Here is a 2697-nt window from a genome sequence, read left to right as displayed (position 1 = left end):
GTGTGTGTGTATGTGTGTGTGTTCAGAGGCGTGTGTGTGTGTATGTGTGTGTGTTCAGAGAAGGGCTTCCGCGGTGCGTCTTTTCAGATTTCCAGAGCTGTTGTGTGGGCTATATCTGTGAATGGGGTCGTCAGGGCTGGGCTGGGTCAAGGGAAGTATTTAGCACAGGAGGGGTACCGCTCTGGTAGCCTGAGGTTCCATGTGTGGTTGAGCGGCTAGATACGCCAGTGTGTGGTGGTATTAGTAAAAGTAACCGAATAATATTGTCTTCCAGGAAAGGGGAGTGAAGATGGTACCCCCGTTTTGTGTTTGCGGTGCCCACAGGATGGCTCCGCTAGGGATTCCTTGAATCATTTTTTCCATTACTAGCTTCCAGAAAGGAAGTGGAGTCGGGCTTACTTTGACAAACTTAGGAATAGTTTGGCTATTTTTCTTGGCGTGCCTGGGACCGCGGAATTTTATCTTGGCATGTGTCCTGGGCACTAGAGTCCTATAAACTTGTTGGTTCTATCAGGATCCTGGGGACGAGGAGGCACCAACTTGTGCCCACTGCGCGTGTGTCCAGAGCATCCGCGCACCTCTGAGGTCGCGAAGGATCGGGGTTCCAGAGAGGCGACAGAGGAGATTTATGGGGACAACTCTCAAGGATGGAAATAAATAGACTTTCTGAGCATCCTGACCCCTCTTATCTATCCTAGTCCCAGTCTCGGCTCTTTCTCCCGTTCTTTCTCTGATCCGTACGCTTTCCACGTCGCGAACTTTTTCTATAGTAACGTGAGTATTCTTCTTGGATCCCTCGAGGGTTTGGGCTGTGGGCTCCCAAGCCCGCCCCAGCTCCCGCCCCTCACAGGAGCAAAGTGCGGCAAGAAGCTCCGCCCCCGCACGACATCCGTGGTCCTACAGCGCCACCTGGAGGCAACGACGGGCACGCCTCCGGGTCTACGGCCTCGATTAACTCCTCCTCCGAAGTCGGAGGACACTCCTCTCGCGTTTCTTGCAGGTCTCTGACAACAGCGCCGGTGCGTTGCCCTAGCAACCAGCACGTGCGACTCCTCTCCCAACTCAGGGCTTTTTGCCAGCTTCTATAATAAAGATAGTGGTGAGCCTTGGATCTTAATAAAAACCTGTCCCGGTGGTTGTCACATCTGGCCGGGCTTGCAGGACAGGCCTGTAATCCCAGCCTTTGGCAGGCAGAGACAGGAGAATCACAAATTCAGGGTTATTTTTTTACTACGCTCTGAGTTCGAGACCAACCAAGGTTGCATAAGACACTATAGTAAACAAAACCAAAAAAAGCAGACCGGATATTTATACTGTATTTGACTCCATCTGTAATTAGAAAACTCGGCGAAGGTACGGAATGTAAATCTTTTCATTATAAACGCTGACTGTACTGTCTTTCCTGAGTCCCTGTGCACACAGCCCTGAGACGCAAAAGGGCAACACTGGACTGGAAGGAGAGCGGGAAGATGGTGCAATTAAATCGGGGAGTTCAGGAGCCAGTGTGGTGACGGGAAAGAAGTTCTTCACAAATACTCAAATATTCTGCCACCCGCAGAGCTTGGCTCCAGCCGTGGTCCCTAAGCGACCACAGGCCTGGAGCAGTAAACTGCTTCCTGGCAACCTGGCATGGCCCTGCAATTTCAGTTAAGCGAGGACGGGAATGAGAAGCGTCAAGCAGGAGCTTCGGGCAAGCTGGCAATTCTTTGAACCGCAAGATGCTGTCCAAATTTTATTAAGGAGTACACTGAGTCCCTGAAACTTTCAAGTATGCAACAACTTTCACAAAGTCAAGCTCTGTGGGGAACAGGAACGTCCTCACTACCCTAGAATATCTGAATTCTTTGCTCACACTTGGGCCATACAGGGTGTGGGACACGCAACCCTATAACCTCAGCTCTTGAGAGGTGGAAGCTGGAGAAGCGGAAGTTTTGAGACCAGCCTGACCTACAGACGGCACCGTCTTTAAAAGAACCCAAACCAAACACGGTCATGGGGGAAAGGCGACAAGAAAGTGTCCCTTCACTTGCTATGGCTAAAGACTCCCCTGATCCCATAGGGAAGGTTTGGCAAAGCAGCTGGAATGGGTAGCGCAGGGAGGGTGTCAAGGACCCCAAGTCTGCAAGTCCAGCTATTGCATCTCTGGCCCCCTCTCGCTTTCTGCAGCCAAGCGGAGCCGCCAATACAGCAGGTCTGGCTGGCAGCCTGTGCTCTGCCCGCGGTATCAGTTTCCCGAAATGATAGCCTCACCACCTCGGTCACCGGCAGAAGCCTGAGGGGTTTCTGGAAGGGCGTTCGTGGTTCTGAGTCAGGGCACGCCTTCCCGCGTTAGACCGTCCCAGCGTCCCTTGTCTAGCTCCACCGCCCGCCCCGCCCTCCTCCGTGCCCCAGGGGAAGACCCAGCAACTCCCGAGTGCACTCGGGCAAGGAGCCTTAGGCCACCCCTTCTCCTGCCACTATTAGCATCTGGTCAGAAACCGAGACCAGCCAGAGGGCCCTGGAGAAATACAAACTCAGGGACTTGGTGCAGGGGAATGCCAGTCATATTTAGACCCTGTCGGCATCTCAGGTGTTTGCGTCTTCCTTCAATCCCCTTTATAATACTTGGAGTCAACTCAGCTCTACCCCACGCCAACACACACACACACACACACACACACACACACACACACACACACACACACACACACACACACA

This window comes from Microtus ochrogaster, unplaced genomic scaffold, assembly GCF_000317375.1.
Source record: "Microtus ochrogaster isolate Prairie Vole_2 unplaced genomic scaffold, MicOch1.0 UNK31, whole genome shotgun sequence".
NCBI lineage: Eukaryota > Metazoa > Chordata > Mammalia > Rodentia > Cricetidae > Microtus > Microtus ochrogaster.
Note: the sequence above shows the minus strand (reverse complement) of the source record.